The following is a 22371-nucleotide window of genomic DNA, read 5'->3' on the forward strand; positions in this document are numbered from 1 at the left end:
TAAGACCCAGTATGTAACGTATTTAACTCCCTGCAGCACTGACTTTCCTCAGCTGTGACCATGGCCTCGAATTTCCCACACAAGCACCTATGAATCAAAAACGTGTTTATCTCTCTCTCTCTCTCCTGCGGTGATAAGAAACCAGTATCACGTAACGTTAGTGTCGGATATCAGACTGGGCGACCCCTAACACGTTCGCTAGGTTCTATAGCCTTCGTGTGGAACCGGTTTTCTCCTGTGTTCTCACCTCAAACGGGTAGAAGCACTGAGAGGCTCCGGTTTCGGGTCGGCTTGCTAAAACTACTCCAGAGAGTCCGTACTGTAGACCCTGTCGAGCTCCTCCATTCCCTCGGCAGTCAGACGTGGCGGAGCGTCTGATGCCAGGCCCTCACTCGATTAATCCATGAGAACCGGTAGAGGGCTGGGTTCCATATGTGAGACCTAATTGGATCCCATATGTGTGAAGTCCACGGTATAGCCTTAGAGCCTGTGTTTCCCCGGCAGATGTTCTGCCATTGTCCAAGAGGCTACAATCTCCTCTAATCTTCCATATGCACCTAAACGGTTGTTCATATGCATAAGTGCTTCTGAACCTCCTTCGGGAAGAGTGGGCTTCCGCAGTGTCCGGTTCCAGGTGGAAGGGGTACGTTTTCCCAGTGTTATCCAGTCTTACTGAGTGGGTAGTGGCATAGCAACAGTAACTGGTCTTCTGTGCCAAGCCCTGACCTGCACAAAAAAATAGGGGCGCAGGAGGCTTCCACAATTTTGGATGCAGCCATTGGCCCTCCAGGATCAGGATTGGACACCCCTGATTACAGTAAAAGTGTGGCAATTTAAAATAAAACGTGGGGTTTTCAATTAGCACATGTGCTACAGCAATGCTGAGCATTAGCATTCACATGGTTAACGATTTGAATCCAACACATCATCACTTAGTCTTACTGTTTCCTTATTAGCTTTCTACTATCACAGTTAATGAAAAAAGTGGTAAAAAAAGATCCTATAGGGAACTGTTGGTTTTTTTAGTAGTGCAGTAGGGCGCTAATGCTTGACATAAACATGACAGAAACTGCTTCTCCTTTCATTTAAATGCATTAAAATTTAATTTGTTGCCTTTATTTTAAAATATTATAAACACCACTTTTGTTATACTGTATTATCCTGGCCACTATATAATGAATGTACTATTCATATAAATCCATGAATCAAACTGTTTTAAATATACATGGCTTACCGTGACAGAGTGGCTTTATCTTCAGATAGGCAGAGCAGTAGATTTGAATGGGAACAAATTATCTGTAGCAGATTCCAGGAACAGGGCTGATATGAACACATAAATGAATGGGTATATTCCTATCTACATTCCTATGAATGGAGCTTCTGTGTACCTGACTGCATACATTATATGTATATGTTTGAGAGTTGATTTTGCGAGAGACATGTTTCTTTGAAGTAACTTCTGTAATTTCAGGCTGACAGTACAATCTGCGAGAAAGCCTTTGGTTTTTATTTGAACAAGTTTTCACAGAAGCTCACACTGGCAGAAGTGTTAAAAGCATTTCCAGGTAAAGGGGGTAGCTGTGGTTTGACTAACTATAACTGAGTCAGACATGAATGTTAGAAGATTGCTGTTTTGAGAACAAGGTTGTGTACAACGCCTACGAGTGCATCTAAAGTGTGGGTGAAACTGTTGCAGTGGGTGGGTTGTATTTATTCCTGTGCTACAATGCTACAAAATGGTTTAAAATAGCCATTACACCATAAACTGCACTGAGTCATATTGCTAACAATGAAAAACTGTCATTGATTTGCTTTAACCATTTGGTACTTTTTTTAAGGTGACATTTGTAAATTTTAATAAAAAAATACTTTGTCTAGTTACAGCTTATACAAAACTATAAGCCATTTTGAGTTGATTTCCCTCAAAAGTGCTTCTCTACCGTCGGGTTGAATGGTTCAGTGAGTAATGATTCCAGTTGCATTTGCACTTGAGAGCAGTTTAGCACAGCCCTAGATTTCTTAGCATGCTTAGCTAACATCCTGATAGAATGTCTTTAGTGATGTGATGATCTACATTATGTAATATATCAACATGTTACTCATATAATTTTATGGGAGTAAATGTCTTTAATAGCTGGTCTGGAAACTTTTGACTGTCTTCACATTGCACTGTGATCATCCAGCACTCGCTCCAGTGTTTACCTACATTATCACTCCCTCGCCCAACCCTGCGCCATGAGCTAATGTACATTCTAATCACGATTTCACAGCACTACATTGGAAAAAGACTTTTAATTTCACTGTGTTTGGTTAAGCATCCTGAACTGGGGAACTGCATTGCAGTAGCTATAATGTGTATCTTTCATTCCATGTAAACGAGCTATAATCTAACGTTCAACCTCAAACCACTTAATTATCAGAAATGATTACTCCACACCTCACTAACAACACCTACACTGTGGAAAAAAAAAGGAAAATATACTAGTAATTTTCTGTTAGGACATTTTACGTTAAGTTTACTGACATTTCCATTTGCCCTAAAACATAATACAATTCCCAATTCAAAATATGGGAAAAACATGGTTCAAGTGGCCCAATTCTGTTACCAGGAAGAAAAAAAAGACACTGACAACCTGCCAACAGACAAGACAGAGCAGGTTACTTTTGTTATGAAACAAAGTCTCAGCTTTCAAATGTTGTCATTTTGTAAAAAATTCAAACAATAAATACCGTTTTGTGGCTCTTTAATGTGTTGTGACAGATATTGTGTAGCGCTTCAGTTCAAGCAGCATGTGAACCGATCATCTCTTCCTCTTTATTAGTTATTGCATGAAATAAACATGAATGAACATCAGATGGTATCTTGTTTCAAACGTGGAAAGATGTCAGTACACCCATTATCAAGTTCAAGTCGTTATGATTGGCCAGATCGCCTGTCAATCAAACTCCCTGTGAAGGGTCAATTGGGTTAGTTTTGTTGTTTTCACAGACCTTGCACCCTGTCAGAAGATTTTACTCTGGGTTGTTTTGCCAACTGTACATATATCGGATATGGGAACCGTTTAAAAGAAGATACAAGCTGGTCGCCCCCCCCCACACACAAACAAAATGGATATAGTCAACTATTCAGAATTGAGCACCAAGAATTGCAGTGCAAATGTGGCCGTAAATCAACTTTCTTTCCCATTCTGATGCTCAGTCTTGACCATCCAGGGGGGCATTCCTTAGTTCCACTGAACTCTATTGGTAATGACGGAACTTGTGACCATTCTTGCTTTTGGGAAACGCACCCCAGATCTTCTTGGCCATGTCAAAATGCCTAAATGCATTGGATTGTTACCATGTTATTGGATTAGATATATGCACTTGCAAGCAATGGAACAAGTGTACCCAATAAAGTGGCCAGTGGGTGTACTGTATGTATGTATAAAAATGAAACAAGATTAAAGAAAAATATTGTGTAAGAAGGCACTGCACACAGATCAAAACCCCTTTACTTTACTCAAAAGGAGCCCCAGGGTCTTGCCGGAGTGATGATGTATCTCTGAGTTTATGAGTGTTCAGTAAGTGCCCAGGCCTCTGTGTATGTCATTTCCTGTCAGAGTGGTGAGTGGCCAGGATGTCTTCACTCATGGCCATGTACAGCAGCATTGAAGTTTTATTCAATACACTAATGGCAAAAGACCTTGTGTAAATATGAAACGGTCCTTCCTTTAGTAGATAAAACAAATGACTAAGTACTGTTAAAGCTGACACGTCAACCATATCCTCTTACCAGTGATGATTCAGTAGATTTACAATGAAAATGGGGGTTAGTTTAGACCAGGAAACCTCTTCTATTGTCCAATTTTGTTGAAGTTATGCAAATTGTATCCTCGGTTTCCTGTTCCTATCTGATAGGAGTGGCACCTGGTGTGCTCTTCAAATGTGGAAGAATTGACAATAAAGCAGACTTGACTTGACTTGACTTCTGCTGCTGTAGCTCATCAACTTCAAGGTTCGATGTGTTGTGCATTCAGAGATGCTCTTCTGCGTATCTTGGTTGTAACAAGTTACTGTTGCCTTTCTATCAGTTCGAACCTGGTCTGGTCATTCTCCTCTGACCTCTGACATCAACAAGGGATTTTAACCCACAGAACTGCTGCTCACTATATTTTCCCTTTTTCAAAAAAGGGCTTAGTTGTTATTTGGGCCAACTCCAGCATAACTCATTTTTTATATTGTAAAAATGCTAAAAGGAAATGTAAAATAGAACAATATTAGATTCAGCAAGTACAAAATGACTCTTGCTAATGTGATACTGCCTAATTTAAATAACTAGAATATAAAGGGTTGGAGGAACACTTTCCATAAACCTGGAACAAATGAATTGAGAACAAAAGAAACGTGGCATTAGTCTCTGAATCATTTAGGTTAGGATGCATTGTGATCATCGGAAGGGTTTCCTGATACATCAAATGAGTCACATTTCTCAGACTTCTTTGAATCATTGCAGAGAGAGAGAATGTGGCTACAACACCTTGCTCTCACTTGCGCTCACTCACTCGTGGTCAACGTGAGATTGCCCACAAAAATGATCACAAATATTTATCTTCACTCTTTCTCATAAAATGAGGTGGGATTAAACAGAGAGGAAATGGACAATGCCTCCTCTTCTTAGATGTTTCTCAGATTTCAGTATGATCTCTAATATTTCTTATCACATTTATCAAAGACTAGATTACGTCCTCCCAGCATCATTTTAAATTCAGTTTGGATGGCAATTTCTTTCAGTGGTAACTGGGTGAAAATAGGAAGTTAATCCCACAATGAAATTGGTTTGATGTACAGTATATGTAGGCCAACATGTTTGACGTTCAGTTTACATCAAATCAACGTCATATCAAGTTTTGTTTTGCATATCTGACCTGTTTTTGACATTAATTTTCATTAATTATTAATTTGATGTCTTTTCAAAATCATTCGCCTACTGGGCTTGATGCTATGCTTGTTATTCTTACCTTTACTATGTTTCAAAAATTGCTACTTTTTGTTCTTCTAGGGATTTTTTTGAAGAAATGTCTGAGACATATGGTGTAGAAAACAGAAAATCAGCCAACATATACCCTCTGAAATGAATCTGGGACTGTTTAACATTTAAAGTTAAATGAAACACAACCAAGAACTCCATGAGTTATGAGTCTACTGAGTAATGAAAGCGCAACCTCTGAGTAATATAGTTTTCCTCTGGGTGTCTCCAACAGCTGTACTTTCTCACATCATTATGACTGTCTTCCTCTGAGATATCCTACTCTTTCATTCAATGCCCTCGTCCTCACATACTCTCCTAATAGCCAGAGGCTGGGGTTAAAATACTGTATATCCCTTATCATTGCTCCCCAGCCATTTGTGGCTTTGTCCTTACCTGACAGATCTCATGCTATTTGAGCTCGTTCTCCTCTGCTGAACTTCTGAACCGCAGAAATGTGTAAACACCTGTTGCCTGGCTCGTTTCTGATTCCTGGAAAACCGGCAGGACGTTACAGTAGACGAGGTCTCATAATGGCACTGAGAGAACTGCAGTGGTGGAAATACACACGCTCACAAGTTCACTGGAAAGGAACCTGACCGCAATAGTGGAAGAGATAAAGACTGAGAGTGTGTACGATCTGTAGTACAGTGTACATCGAGGGTCTTTTTGTTCTACTGACTGAGTCAAAGAGATTTTGAAACCGCTAAAGAGGGGCCAGGACCACTCAAGATATGCCTCTGATCAGGGTTTTGAGAGGAAATCTTAAAGTTTGTTTACTGTAAATCACTGATGAGTGTGAGAAGACTTTACTCAGATGAATGTACAGGTACATCTAAAAATGTTTGAATATTGTTAAAAAGTTAATTTTTTCTTTTAACTTCTTTCAAAAAGTGAAACTTTCATATATTTTAGATTCATTTCATGTAAAATAAAACATTTCAAAAGTGTTTTGTTTTAATTTTGATGATTAGAGCTTACAGCTCATGAAAGTCAAAAATCAGTATCTCAAAATATTAGAATATTTATATTTGAGTTTCAATTAATGACCATCCCTACAGTATAAATTCCGGGTATCTCTTCTTTGAAACCACAATAATGGGGAAGACTGCTGATTTGGAAATGATCCAGAAGACGAACATTGATGCCCTCCACAAAGAGGGTAAGTCACAGAGGGTGCAAAGTTGACTGGATGGAAGAAATTGGGTAGGAAAACGTGCACAAGTAACAGGAATGACCGCAAGCTTGAGAATACTGTCAAGCAAAGCTGATTCAAACACTTGGGAGAGCTTCACAAGGAGTGGACTGAAGCTGGAGTCAGTGCATCAAGAGTCACCACACTCAGACGTCTTCAGGAAAAGGGCTACCAAGCCACTTCTGAACCAGAGACAACGTCAGAAGCGTCTTACCTGGGCTGTGGAGAAAAATAACTGGACTGTTGCTCAGTGGTCCAAAATCCTCTTTTCAGATGAAAGTAAATTTTGCATTTAATTTGGAAATCAATGTCCCAGAGTCTGGAGGAAGAGTGGAGAGGCACATAATCCATGTTGCTTGAAGTCCAGTGTGAAGTTTCCACAGTCAGTGATGATTTGGGCTGTCATGTCATCTGCTGGTGTTGGTCCACTGTGTTTTCTGAAGTCCACAGTCAACACAGCCATCTACCAGGAAATGTTAGAGCAATTCATGCTTCCTTCTGCTGACAGGCTTTATGGAGATGCTGATTTCATTTTCCAGCAGGACTTGGCACCTGCCCACACTACCAAAGATACCAAAAACTGGTTCAATGACCATGGTGTTACTGTGCTTGATTGGACAGCAAACTCGCCTGACTTGAACCCCATAGAGATCTATGGGGTATTGTCAAGATGAAGACACCAGACCCAACAATGCAGGTGACCTGAAGGCCGCTATCAAAGCATCCTGGGCTTTCATTACACCTCAGCAGTGCCACAGGCTGATTGCCTCCATGCCATGTCGCATTGATGCAGTAATTCATGCAAAAGGAGGCCCAACCAAGTATTGAGTGCATAGAAATGAACATACTTTTCAGAAGTCTGACATTTCTGTTTAAAATATACTTTTTTTTATCGATCTCATGTAATATTCAAGTTTTCTGAGACACTGAATTTTGGGTTTTCATTATCTGTAAGCCATAATCATCAAAATTTCAAGAAATAAAGGCTTGAAATAGTTCACTCTATGTGTAATGAATCTATATAATATATAGGTTTCACTTTCTGAAATGAGTGACAAAAAAATATTGACCTTTTCCACGATATTCTTTTCTTTCTTTTTTTTATGTACCTGTATGTTGTCTTACTATAATAGAAGTAATGATGGAAAACATTTTGTATTTGTGATAAGATAATGTAGATGACAGTAAATGTTTATCTAGCTAATCTAAATGAGGACATACTATACTTATACAATTAAAAAAATTATAATAATAATGACAAAACAAATCGTATTTTTTTTTGTTTTCCAGTGTAAATATCTAAAAATTCTTAAATCAAAATACATTTACTTGAGAGGAATAAATAAATAAATAAATGAATAAATAAGTAAATAAACGAATTAATGAATGAAGTGAAATATTCAACAAATTATGTTTTATTAACAAAGTTCAGGAGGGGCGCGTCAGATACTTAGCCTAATTAACACAGGGGGTTCGCACTCAAGTTAATCAATGTACGGCTATAAATACAGCTGATATACCTCTGTTCATTTGGCGGATAATCATCATCCCTCCACCACTCCTTCTCCACTCAAGAAGGTATCACTAGAGTTCTCACCACACTATGGGGGGGCTACTCTGGGTTCAGGCCATTCCTGAGCCCGGAGACCTTCCCCAGGACAGCACGCCAACTACGCATTACTATACTCGCCAAATACGCATTACCTTACTCGTGCTAAATATATGTAAGTGTGAACTCATGAACTGTGAAATAAACTGGCATTTTTCACAAAATTTCACAGGCATTTGATGAACAGAAATGGACTAACAAGTCAGTTTCTTTCTTTCTTTCTTTATATATTTTTGCTTCTCAAGTAAATGTATCTTCATTTCATATGCTCAAAAAATCAACAATCACTTCACAGACAGCAGAGACACACGGAGCCTGTGGCAAGCCAAGCAAGGCTGCGGGTCCTGACAACATACCTGGCCATGTTCTGAGAGACTGTGCTGCTCAGCTGACAGATGTGCTTACAGATATCTTCAACACCTCGCTGAGCCAGGCAGTCGTCCCCACATGTCTCAAATCCACAACAATCATACCGGTACCAAAGAAATCACCTGTGTCCTGTGTAAATGACTACCTTCCCATAGCACTGACTCCAATCACGATGAAGTGCTTTGAGAGGTTAGTCATGCACAACATCAAAATCAGCCTCCCCAACACACTCGACCCACTCCAGTTTGCATACCGTTCAAACCGCTCTACAGACGATGCAATTTCCTCCACCCTCCACCTGGCTCTTACCCACCTAGAAAATAAAGACACCTATGTTAGAATGCTGTTCATTGACTTCAGCAAGCCCCGGCCCCACCCAGTTTACAGACGACTCCTATCCGCCCCGTCACTCGTTTCTGGTTCCAAAAACACCTTAAGTTAGTCCTGCTCCTATCTGGTACCCCAGCCGAAAACTTTTCCAGCCATTCGTGCCGAATAGGCGCAGCAACCACAACGGCCCATAAAGGCCTTTCCCAGCAGCAGATACAAGTGCTTGGTCGCTGGTCGTCAGAAGCTTTCAAAAGCTATATTCGATCATACCGCTCCCACATCAAGGAAGCTCACCAAACACTAATCGGTCAACCCCTCTAATGACATACATCCCTGGGAACCCGAACTGCAGACCCTCCATAGCCAAACCCTCTATACCATCAACAATATCCACCTTCAACGGCCCATCTCCGCTCCATTCATTCCAAAAGCACCACATTCAGCCTTGTCTGTACTCCCCCACTCCCCCACTGCCTCCCCCACTATCTATATTCCTCCCTGCCGCAGCAGTGACTGCTCCTGCAGGAGCCTGTATCTCTACCTCCCTCTCATCTCTACTTCCAGACTCCACAGAAGTACCATTACCACAGCAGTATCCAGCATCCCTTCAGCCCTAAGACATGCCAGTTTTGGGAGGGTTATCAAGCCCTGCTTCGGCTGCTGTCCCGCGATAATTGCGTTTTGGGGGAGTGCTCTGGGTCCAGGCTAAATGCGGAGCTCGTACCCTCTCCCCAGTCGAGGGGAGTACCCCGGGTTCGGGAATGATTACCGAGCTCGGAGCCCTCTCCCTGGACAGCACGCCAAATACGCATAAACTTACTCTGTTATTATATGTAAGTGTGAACTCGTGAATCTACATTTAAACTGACAGAGTGTGTCTGCTTCCCGAACAGTGTTAGATTGTTCCAGAGTTTGGGCGCTAAAAGGGAAACGATCTCCCGCCCGCAGTTGATTTTGATATTCTAGGTATTATCAAATGGCCAGAGTTTTGAGATTGCAGTGGACGTGAAGGACTATAATGCGATAAGAGCTCACTGAAATACTGAGGTGCCAAACCATTCAGGACTTTATAGGTAATTAGCAAGATCTTAAAATGTATACGATGTTTAATAGGGAGCCAGTGCAGTGTTGACAGAACCGGGCTAATGTGGTCATGCTTTCTGGTTCTGGTAAGAACTCTAGCTGCTGCATTTTGAACCAGCTGGAGTTTGTTTATTAAACGTGCAGAGCAACCACCCAATAAAGCATTACAATAATCTAGCCTCAAGGTCATGAATACATGAATTAATGTTTCTGCATTTGACATTGAGAGCATAGGTCGTAATTTAGATATAGTTTTAAGATGGAAAATTGCAGTTTTACAAATGCTAGAAACATGTTTTTCGAAGGAAAGATTGCTATCAAAAAGTACGCCTAGGTTCCTAACTGATGACGAAGAATTTACAGAGCAGCCATCAAGTATTAGACAGGGATCTAGGTTATTACATATAAAACTTTTTGGTCCAATAATCAACACCTCTGTTTTTTCAGAATTTAACAGTAAGAAATTGCTAGTCATCCAGTTTTTGATATCAACTATACATTCCATTAGTTTAGAAAATTGGTAAGTTTCATCAGGTCGCAAAGAAATATAGAGCTGGGTATCATCAGCATAACAGTGAAAGCTAACACTAAGTTTCCTAATGATATCTCCCAAGGGTAACATGTAAATCGTGAAAAGTAAGGGGCCAAGTACTGAGCCTTGAGGTACTCCATACTGCACTTGTGATTGGTATGATACCTCATCATTTACTGCCACAAATTGATGGCGGTCAGATAAGTACGATTTGAACCATGCCAGTGCACTTCCTCTAATGCCAACATAATTTTCTAGTCTATTTAAAAGAATGTTGTGGTAGATTGTGTCAAACGCGGTGCTAAGATCCAGTAGCACTAATAGAGAGATACAACCACGATCAGATGATAAAAGCAGGTCGTTTGCAACTCTAATGAGAGCAGTCTCAGTATTATGATATGGTCTAAAACCTGACTGTAAATCCTCACATATATAATTTTTCTCTAAGAAGGAACATAGTTGTGATGATACTACCTTTTCTAATATCTTTGACAGAAAAGGGAGATTCGAGATCGGTCTGTAATTAATTAATTATTTGGGTCAAGTTGTGTTTTTTTAATGAGAGGCTTAATAACAGCCAGATTGAAGGTTTTTGGGACATATCCTAATGACAATGATGAGTTAATATTCAGAAGAGGATCGATTACTTCTGGAAGCACCTCTTTTAGGAGCTTAGATGGAACAGGGTCTAAAATACAGGTTGTTGGTTTAGATGATTTAGCAAATTTATACAATTCTTCATTTCCAATAGAAGAGAATGAGTGGAATTGTTCCCCAGGGGATCTATAGTGCACTATATCTGATGCGATACTGTGGCTGACAGCTGCATGGTTACAATTTTATCTCAAATAGTTTCGATCGTGGAAGTAAAGTAGTTCATAATGTCATTGCTATTGTGCTGCGGGGTAATGTCTGCACCTGCTGATGTTATATTTTTTGTTAATTTAGCCACTGTATTAAATAAATGCTTGGGGTTGTGTTTGTATTCTTCTAAAAGAGACGTAAAGTAAGCAGATCTAGCAGTTTTTAATGCTTTTCTGTAGGATAGGGTACTTTCCCGCCAAGCAATACGAAATACCTCTAATTTAGTTTTTCTCCAGCTGCGCTCCATTTTCCGGGCTGTTCTCTTTAGGGCCTGAGTGTGCTCATTATACCACGGTGTTGGACTCTTTTCCTTAATCTTCCTTAAGCGTAAAGGAGCAACCGTATCTAAAGTGCTAGAAAAGTGAGAATCAGTAGTTTCTGTTACATCATCAAGTTGTTCTGAGCTATTGGATATGCTGAGGAATTGAGATATATCAGGAACATTATTTATAAAGTAGTCTTTTGTGCTAGAAATGATGGCTCTACCATACTTGTAACAAGGAATTGGCTTTACAGCTTTAGCTATATGGAATCTACACGAAACTAGATAATGATCTGAGATATCATCACTGTGCTGCAATATTTCAACGCCACTGACATCAATTCCATGTGACAGTATTAAATCTAGAGTATGATTTCGACAATGAGTAGGTCCTGAAACGTGTTGTTTAACACCAATGGAGTTTAGAATGTCTATGAATGCTGATCCCAATCACCAGCAATTCAGACTTTATCTGCAGCCAGCACTACCTCAGATAGAAAATCAGCACATTCTTTAATAAAGTCTGTATGGTGCGCTGGTGGCCTGTATAGAGTAGCCAGTACAAACATCGCAGGGGATTTATCATTAACACTTGTTTCTTTGGATAACGTTATATGAAGCACCATTACTTCGAACGAATTATACTTGAAACCCGACCTCTGAGAAATACTGAAAATATTGCTATAAATTGTGGCAACACCTCTCCCTTTACCATTTGGACGCGGTTCATATTTGTAACTGTAATCTTTGGGGGTAGACTTGTTTAAAGTAATGTAGTCATCTGGTTTTAGCCAGGTTTCTGTCAAACAAAGCACATCTAGTTTATGGTCAGTGATCATATCATTTACAAAAAGTGCTTTTGTAGAAAGGGATCTAATATACAATAACCCAAGCTTTATCATTTGTTTATCTGTATTATATCTGTTTTTTATTTGTTGAACATCAGTTAAATTGTTACTCTTACTTTGGTTTGGATGTTTTCTGTATTTTCTACTTCGGGGAACAGACACAGTCTCTATAGTGTGATATCTAAGTGAAAGAGTCTCTATGTGCTGAGAATTAACTGACTTCTGTGACGTGAGGCGGCTAGCAGACGGTCGGTTTAGCCAGTCTGTCTGCTTCCTGACCTGGGCCCCAGTTAGTCAAGACCATCTCTTTTCAACGTTTCTTAACTAACTAACTTTTAACCAAATATAACTAGTAAAGCCCAAAACAGATGCAAACAGATCACCTTAACACCTGATTTCACTCTGAACAAATAAGGCTCCCCAAATCCATTCACTCAAATGCATTCTATCTTTTGCAGTTTTGGGGAAAGGAAAGTAATGCATATTGCTTTACTCCAAGAAAAAGTAACTAATTGTGTTTCTTATAGTTACTTTTTAAAAGTAATGCATTACTGCCCACATTACGGCTTGCTTATTTATTTTCAACAATAAAAAAACCCTAAAATTTATATTGTGAAAGGGCCGTGAAAGGCAGTGTGTGTGCGTGCCCACCTCTGTGGCGTAAAGGCCAGTTAGCATGCATCATGTACATAATTTCTGAGAAAGAGGAAGTGCCTGGCTATTGACGCAGCAGCTGATATATGAGAACCTTGTGTTGTTCTTGTAACTACAATTATGCTGCATTCCACAAAGTTAAACATGAGGGCTAGGACTTCCTGTGGTCTTTCAAAATAGAGCCAGTCAGTGATATTAGTGGGGTGTTATAAGATTTTTTGAGATACACATTTTTGAAACTGAGTTACCTGGAATCTGCATTTCACAGTAACAGCCTTTTTGCTTAATTCTCTACATATTAATGTATTGAGAAATTAAAAAAATAATTGCATCAAGCTGCTCATCTTCTGCTGATTGGGAAACACTGTTACACCCGATATCTGATTTACTGGTAGTTTGTATGCAATAATAAAATCTTTCAAAAAAACTAAAGAAAGAAAATAGTTACATTTACAGGAGAATACATTTTTTTACAAATGTATTGTTGTCATTTTACTTTATATTATGTGTGTAATTCCTTTTTAACACATGCAAGAAGGTTATTAGTTCAAATGTATTCTATGCACAAAACAATGTACAAACCCAGACACTTCTACTGTAGCTATACACAAACTCGATTTCATGAGTCATTTGTATTCAAAGTGCAATCAGAATGCAGTTCATAATGCAATTTTTTGTACTTGCTTAAATAATGTTTCTGCCATTCTAATGCAGTGAACCTCAGATGAGATAATTGCTTTTATGTATAAATGAGTTCATTGCTTTTCTTATGTATTTATTTTCCCTGAGGTCAATTCTAGGCTAATATTAGCCAAGATTTGTTTATGCCACATCACAGTTTATTTTGCATGACCATTTCCGCTCTTTTCTTATCCTCTAACTATTAAGATCAGACTGAAATGATCAAGGACGCAGTTCACTGTAACTTCTGCTACACACAGCCCATAGCAGAACATTGACAATATAATACATAATAAACTGCACGTGTTAAAAAGTACAGCTTTCTGTCTTTACAGTATATTTTTTTATCATTACCCTTTCATTTCTAATGCACTGTTGATTGTTCAACATCACACTGCAGTGACACAATACCTTCATATGCTATGCAAGTCAGCGTCTTCCCCACTTTTGTAATATTGGTCAACCTTTAGAGTATTCCACTGTTACAAGAGAACATTTTAGCAGAATGTTATTACTGTACTTTTGGGAAATCTTACAAATCTTACAAAGCCTACATCTTGTCTTTTTTTATTCATTGCAGATGCAGATCTTTCAAGTACTTATGTGTAGATCAACTAAAGCTAAATTAGATCCTCTGCTTTGGGCCATGACTGTGTTGGGAAACTTTACAACAAACGCTCACCTTAAAATGAACATTCTCCTTAAGGCTTGAATAGACTACATGACTTTGCCCAGTTTTTTGCTATGATTTCTGGACAAGTTGACACTAATTTGTCTGATTTCTGGACAATCTGACGCTAGCTGCTGAAAGTCAGAGCCAGTCTGCAGATTTGAGTTGACAGATTTCATGGAAATTCATGTGGTGTATGATGGTCATAGACTCCAGACTGATTCCATCCATATGTTTGATATTTTGTGACGTTTTAGAACACAATATTGTATTCGACTGTCATGCATCTCCTAGTAACAAGGCACATGTTTCTGCTTGGATTTGGTGTGTTCTGAAACAACAGGTGATATATCATGAAAATCTGACTTTTTCCATTTTTAATGTGCTATAATCGGGTCCCCAGTGCATCTACCTACCCAGAAAACGTGAAAAACAACAACCCAGTAAATTCTTTGGTAAGCCTTTCTCTGTAAGCTTGTCAAAAAAAACTCAGCCGCTCAGATTTCGCTCCCCCCGTGAGGTAGAAAGGGGATCTTATTATAATATTACCTCCCCTTAATCTGCAAATTTCCACCCACAGCCATTGTGTTTCCGCAAGCAACAACGGTGTACCAGTTCTAACGCCATGACAAAAGTTTGCGTAAAACATGAGTCCCAGAGGAGGCACGAGAGCAGTGGATTTATTGATTTATTTACTTTATATTACGCTGCTGCCACACAGATCTAATATAAACATGTAATTTCTGTCCCAGCTGTTTACTTTCACAGACATAACTGACTGTTTTTGTAACTTATGTGTGTTTTTTATACACTTGTGTGTATTTGACAGTTTAACCGCAAGAAGACATGAAAGAGAAACTAGTTTAGTACTCATATGCCGTATGACAGCCGCTTTCTGTGCGCGTGCTTTGGATGTGTACGCTCAGAAAACGTATATCAGAAGTTTAAACTAAAATGGTTTAAAACGTATGACTTCAGAAAGATAGATATAATAATCAAAACCAAACAGATGTTTTTTTTTTGGCAGAATATCTGAGGTTCAAGCTGAAAAGGCACAGCCCTATTCTGGAAAAGGGGGCGGGGAGCAGCAGCTCATTTGCATTTAAAGAGACATGCACGAAAACAGCCTTACTAGCATCTATGGTTCCATGAAGAACCTTTAAAATCCACAGAACCTTTCCATTGCACACTGGTTATTTGTGGTGGAAGAAGGTTCTTCAGGTTATTGAAATGTTAACAAAATGGTTCTTTGAATAATTGTTCCCTTGAAGGCTCTTTTGAGAACCAAAAAGGTTCTTCTATGGCACTACTGTGAATTTTATTTTTAAGAGTGTAGTGTGAATTCTGCAGTTTATGATGGCCACGACGTATGATTCAATATACATAGTAAGGTTTCACAAAATAAAACAGAACAAATAAAGTGTAATGATATTAATAAAAACAATAGTCTTCCACCAAACAATGTAGTTCCTCAGAAAAGGTTGTGGTTGCAACAAAGTGGTTGCCGAGCAACACACAGACATAAACAAAGTTGTATGTTTGTAGAGTAATTTACAACAGCTTCGAACGTGACTGAACCAATCAGAATCAAGGACCGGAACTAACCGTTTTAGTCTAATTGTAGTCACTATGAACTGAAAAAAAAAAAAAAAAACTACCTGAAGATTCTTCAGAAATGATCCTTAGGTTTTGGAATGACATGAAAGTGTTTTTTTTTATTTTTACTGTCTAAGATTACGAGATAAAAGATTTCACACAAATGTCAGAGAATTCAGGTTATAACTGGCCTGGCTTTTAAACATAATGTCTTTGCAAACATGTTTCTTTAAAGTTTCCTCTTTTACATGTGGGCTCCATGTCAACAGCAATTATACAACAATATCAGATTTTTTGCAGGTGGGCAGCTCGTTTCCATGGATGCACCAAAGGCTGTGTTTGTACTGAGCTTTGTGCTGTGAGGTTTCCGTTGAGGTCAGAGTCTCTGGCTGTAATCTGGAGTGGTCACCATGGCTGCAATGTATTTTATTTCCCTTTTTTTCCCTCCCTCTCTCTGGGAGTAGTTCCAAGTTATTGCTTGTCTTTTCCAGTTGAAACGAGCAGACGCGTTGCTCTCTCTCTCTTTGACTTGATCTTCTTTGTTTTGTTTTGGGGCATTCTACTGTCTGGAGACTGACTGTGGGTCAGAGCTATAATTAGGCAATTTAGAGAAAATTTGAACATGACAAGTGTGTGGGGGGGGGGCTTTAATACTAAAAACAGTTAGGACTTCAAAACTAGAGACAATCTAAACAATGTGGCAGAAAAAAAAGAAAGAAAAAAAAAGAGAATAGGCAACATTTAATAATTCATAATTAAATTATGAATGTATCACTTATTTTTTTTTTATTCATTCAATTGTTCCACATTGATTAAAAACAAAAAAAGAAAAGAAAATGGCGAATGATGAAGATTCAATGTGATTCATGTTGTAACCTGTTCCTTGGAAGAGTCTTGGAAGTTCATGGAGAGACGGCGTTCTCCATCACTGCCTGGGAGTTTAGACAGACCTCTGAAGAAGCTTTTCAAGATAGCAGAAATAAAGAAGTAACTACAAACAGTGACACCATTAACATTTGAGAAATAATGCAGTGGGCAGGAAAGTAGTGCTCAAAGAAGTTATTGTGTGCTAAACGCATATGACAGCACATGCTATCTTCTTTTATATGAATGTGTTTTATTTTTTACCTGTTTTGTTTGATTTTAATAAAGTCGGATTTGAAGCACAACCTTTCATGGTGCAAAATTAAATATTAATGCATATTTCAGGAAAGGTTGAAAGGCTGTTTAATTATTCCATGTTTTCAATGAGCTATGTTGATAGAGTCACTATAAATTACATTATGTAATAGTTCTCACACTATACACCCTTTACATTAGAAGCATGACAGATGAATTATCATACATAAGACAGAGTATTCAGTAAATCTTTGAGAATCACTTTGAATCACCTTTTTACTCTTTTCTTTTTCACTTTCTACACTAACTTCTTTGCTTTGCTTTAAGCACTTTTACGGCAAGCAGAAACAATGAAAATGAAACAAAGGGCATGAAAAATTTGACCTTTTCTTTGTTTCTTCTGGTGTCATGAATGGCATTCATTGTGGTGTCACATGCACACATATGAGCATTCAGCTTTTTCGGTGGAACTAAAATAAATGGAAACCCCAGTCGCTCCAAACTAAATCATCTATTTATCTATAATCGTTTAACTGAAACCTTGTCATTTAAAACTAAGAATACTTGATTCATATTGAGGATATATGTTATGCTAACTGATATATAGGAAGTCTAAAGAACCTTTGAATATAAAAAAAAAAAAAGAGGAAAACTTTAAAATGTCATCGCAGTAGATGCCAAGATAATGAAGTAGTATTTTAAAGACGCTTTTCACAGGAAACATAAGAGGTTTTCTGGTTAGAAATGATTAAACAATAGATACATAGTTAAAAAGAAAGACAGAAACATATTGTGACATTTAGTTTTTGTGAACGTGAGGAGAACTCGCTTCATATATCCACTAAAAATCACAAAACACCAAATAAAAAAACACACATAAATTTTTTTTTTTTTTTTTTATTAGTATTTTGCCTGGTCTTCTATCTGAACATTCTTAAATCGAGATGAGAAGCAAAGTGACAGAACAAAGCGATAAAAAAAAAAAAAATTATTAATTCAATGGGAAAGCAACATTTTTTTTCTTGCTCCAATTTTCAGGATTAGTAATCAAAAGCCCTCTAAACACACAAAACAGTTCAACAGTTGTGAGGTGTGGTTTGCTCATTTCGTAACGCTTGACTTAGTTCTAATAAAGTACTGAATGTCCTCACTTCTAATTCTGTCCTGTCTGCACACGTAATTCACTTTAACCACAAATTTCCACGAGAAAGCTAAACAGAATTGGTGGTGTGTGTGAACTATTATATTACTTCTGTGAAACACCTTCCATCCAAACCAGCTGATGCGGTTGTCTGCCTGGAGTTATAATTAGTTATCTTATTTTACATAGAAGTATTCTGTTGGATGAGGAAGGAATCTCTTTAGCGTTGGGGATTCCTGAGAGCTCTTAATCTCTGCCTCAAACCAAAATAGCAGAACTCTAAAGAAGAACTAAAGCACCTCAGGCTGGTACGTCTGGTATTTTTACTGTCATTCCCAGCTAATTTCATCTGAATCAGGGCAGACGTTTACAGGGCCTTTTGAGGGAAAATTGTATTGAACATTTTTTTCAATACAATTTGCCAAGTATACAAAATCTGAAAACAAATCTGCATTCAAACTTCCATGGAAACTTTTTACTGATAAAGCATGCCACATAATCAAAGGCCAACATGCTTATCTACCGGTTCTGAGGTATTAATAGTCTTTCCACTGTTTTATAAGTTATGCAAATTGTTCCTTATTTAGTGTAATAAAACCCAGGTCAGTGTGCGGATGATGTGATTAGCTTTCAGTGTTTCCATGAACTTTGTTACGCTGCTAGATGTTGCAATGCTCATTTGGGTCTTCATATTGAGCAATGCTGACAAATATGCACGGGCTGTAACGTCATTTAAGATGGTTAGTAATCAAGATTAGTAACTTCCTGTATGAGAGCATTTGCCCCGTTTCACAGAAACCCTCTTAGAAAGATTAGCTTAGTAGGGAATGCAATAATCTTAATTTCAGTGAGAAAAAAAAAAAAGCAATAGCAAGGATAGCAATTCTCAAGATTTTTGGCCAGCAGACAAGTATGAAGAAGGGACATGAGCCATGTTTATCAGACTTGGACTATTTTGACTTAGTACCTAGTTTTACCTAGTTATTGTAATTACTATAATAAGTACATAATATGTACATGAGTAACAGGACTGTAAAATAAAGTGCTACCGATATATATATATATATATATAGATGCCTTATTAGCGGATGTTTTTATGGGTCGCTATACTTAAGATGTCAGCCATATTGTAAAGGTTAAAGCAGGTCCATGAACACTCGAGAGCAAGTTAAATTGTGCATTTGCAGCAATAGTTATACGTATGAATAGAAAAGCATTTGTAGTAACACGTATGCGTCGTGGTACTCTCCTCTCCAAAATGGTGTGAGATAGCAACTCGGGGAGAAGAATTGTGGAATAAATCTTTGTTTTCTTTGCACACAAAAAGTATTCTCGTAGCATCGCAAAATTGAAGTTGAGCCACTGATGTCACATGGACTGTTTTAATGATGTGCTTACTACGTTTCTCTGTCTGGAAACATTTCCGTTGAGTTGCTGTCTATGGAGGGTCAGAAAGCACCCGGATTTCATCAAAAATATCTTAATTTGTGTTCTGAAGATGAATGAAGGTCTTATGGGTTTGGAACAACATGAGGGTGAGTAATTAATGCCAGAATTTTCATTGGCTGAACTAACGCTTTAAATCATATGTTACCTTGTACACACATCAAAAAGAAAGTCTCACAATTTCATTGTGTCATTAAGACCTCAGACTGCTTTGTGATTCGGTAACATGTCCTCACACGCTTAGCGTTGTCATAAAAGACCTATAAGCACAATAATGTATATGTAGGTGAGTTTACATCTGCGTCTATTGTACTTGTATGAGTGGGAGTGAGACTTACCCTGCCTGACTCACGCTACAGATCCATTTACTGCGATCTATCACGGGTACACACCAAACAAACATTTGTGTTGGATTCTGAGTCTGTTTGTAACAGTGTGCTTAAAATTATACACATTTGGGGAGTAAACAGAAACTACGTTTAACTACGTTTAGAGAGCACTTTCGAAATGTTGATGAAAAGCCTCTCACGAAAGCATCTTCCCTGCATAGAGATTACATCACTTCCCTGTTGTCATACTGGAAAAGTGCAGCCAGCTGCAAATGTGAATAATGACAATGAGGTGCTTGTAAGGGGCAGTCCCTTTGGACAAGACTGATGTATTTAATTTTACTATATGTCGTAAGCATCGGTTATCTTTAGAGTCCATAAAGGCATCATTTTATTTTCATAGACATCTGAGATAAATGTTCTCGGAAGTTATGACATTTGTTATAAAGTCGGGTTGGAAGTTAATAAAAGTAATTCATAAGAATATGTAAGTAGTTCTTTTTTTTTCAGGGTAATTTTTGGTAAATTCCTTAATATTTGACCTCAGTAGTGTCAATGAATCATTACAACGTCATACTTCAAAATACCATAATTGTATGCATCCTATATACTTCCTTCTCTCGCTAGAGGGGCTTTACTTTGTTTGTTTTATCTTTCTTTCACTGTAGATGTACAACTTCCTTATTTCTCAAGAAAATAACCTTGCCAAGGCAGCACACGTTAAGCTCAGGAAAGACAAAAGCAGTGTGGCACATGGCATGTGAAATGAAAAAAAAATGTGCTAGAGAAGGCGTGTGGTATTTGTGACACCACGTTACTATTACAGCTCACTGGGTTGCACAATTACAAAGTTCTGTGGAATCACATGATCACTCGCTTGGCTACTAGAGAATTTCGCATTTGATTATGGAGTACACTGGAAAAGCTGGCAGCTGGCTTGGAACTGAAATGTGATATTTACCTTATTAGAACTGATGAAAGGAGTTTTTGTGTTTTACCACAGCAACCTAAAACGGCTCACACATAGGGTTAAAGATTTGAACACACTCCCACTCAACAAAATAAAAAAATCCTCCATTGAGAACAACAGCATAGCTAGCGATGCTCTAGAAACCACAGACAACAGCATGATATGGTGGCACTGTTTAGATTTCCTTCAAATGATGTGAAAAAAAGATAAATTAATATATACATATACACACACACACACATAGCGGGGGAAAAAAATATTTGATCCCCTGCTGATTTTGTGTTTGCCCACTGACAAAGAAATGATCAGTCTATTATTTTAATGGTAGGTTTATTTGAACAGTGAGAGACAGAATAACAACAACAACAACAAAATCCAGAAAAACGCATTTCAAAAAATGAGTACATTTTAATGAGTCAAATAAGTATTTGATCCCTTATCAATCAGCAAGATTTCTGGCTCCCAGGTAACAAGCTGAGAACAATTGAGAACAAATGATAACCAACCAAGAAAACAATTGGTAACACACAAAGCCGTGAAGGACTGAAATCCTGCAGCGCCCGCAAGGTCCCCCTGCTCAAGAAAGCACATGTACAGGCCCGTCTGAAGTTTGCCAATGATTCAGAGGAGAACTGGGTGAAATCGTTGTAGTCAGAGGAGACCAAAATCAAGCTCTTTGGCATCAACTCAACTCGCTGTGTTTGGAGGAGGAGGAATGCTGACTGTGACCCCAAAAATAACCATCCCCACTGTCAAACATGGAGGTGGAAACATTATGCTTTGGGGGTGTTTTTCTGCTAAGGGGACAGGACAACTGCACCGTATCAAAGGGACGATGGATGGGGCCATGTACCTTCAGGGCATTGAAAATGGGTCGTGGATGGGTATGACAGTGTGACAGTGACCCAAAACACATGGCCAAGGCAACAAAGGAGTGGCTCAAGAAGAAGCACATTAGGGTCCTGGAGTGGCCTAGCCAGTCTCCAGACCTTAATCCCATAGAAAATCTGTGGAGGGAGCTGAAGGTTCGAGTTGCCAAACGTCAGCCTCGAAACCTTAATGACTTGGAGAGGATCTGCAAAGAGGAGTGGGACAAAATCCCTCCTGAGATGTGTGCAAACCTGATGGCCAACTACAAGAAACATCTGACCTCTGTGATTGCTAACAAGGGTTTTGCCACCAAGTAATAAGTCATGTTTGCGAAGGGGTTAAATACTTATTTGACTCATTAAAATGCAAATCAATATATAACTTTTTTGAAATGCGTTTTTCTGGATTTTTTTGTTGTTATTCTGTTATTCTCTCTCTCACTAAAAAAAACCTGCCATTAAAATTATAGACTAATCATTTCTTTGTCAGTGGGCACACGTACAAAATCAGCATCACGATCAAATCATTTTTTTCCCACTGTATATATATATATATATATATATATATATCTGTCTCTGGGAGGCAGATTTATGATGACTATGACTTCAACATCAAGACCAGCCTCCCCAACACACTCGACCCGCTCCAGTTTGCATATCGTCCAAACCGCTCTACGGATGATGCAATTTCCTCCACCCTCCACCTAATAAAGACTCCTATGTTAGAATGCTGTTCATTGACTTCAGCTCGGCATTCAACACAATAATCCCACAACAGCTCATAAATAAACTAAAC

Source organism: Barbus barbus (assembly GCF_936440315.1).
Source record: "Barbus barbus genome assembly, chromosome: 4".
NCBI classification, from domain to species: Eukaryota; Metazoa; Chordata; class Actinopteri; order Cypriniformes; family Cyprinidae; genus Barbus; species Barbus barbus.